Raw genomic sequence first — 207 nt, forward strand, 5'->3', positions numbered from 1 at the left:
GAAGGGGGGGGGGGGGGCCGCCACTGTGGTATGGAGGTGTCCCTCCGGTGGGACACCCTCCTTCCAGGCTGGCCCTCCCCGCCCCCACAGCCCAGGGAAAAGGCCCGGGCCCTCTGCCCAGCCAGGGCCCCTCCTCTCGGGGGCCGCTGCCCCCCGCCGCCCCCCGCCGGCCCGGGCCCTGGGAGGGGGCGGAGGCACAGCTGCTCC

The sequence above is a fragment of the Myotis davidii genome, unplaced genomic scaffold (assembly GCF_000327345.1).
Source record: "Myotis davidii unplaced genomic scaffold, ASM32734v1 scaffold726, whole genome shotgun sequence".
NCBI classification, from domain to species: domain Eukaryota; kingdom Metazoa; phylum Chordata; class Mammalia; order Chiroptera; family Vespertilionidae; genus Myotis; species Myotis davidii.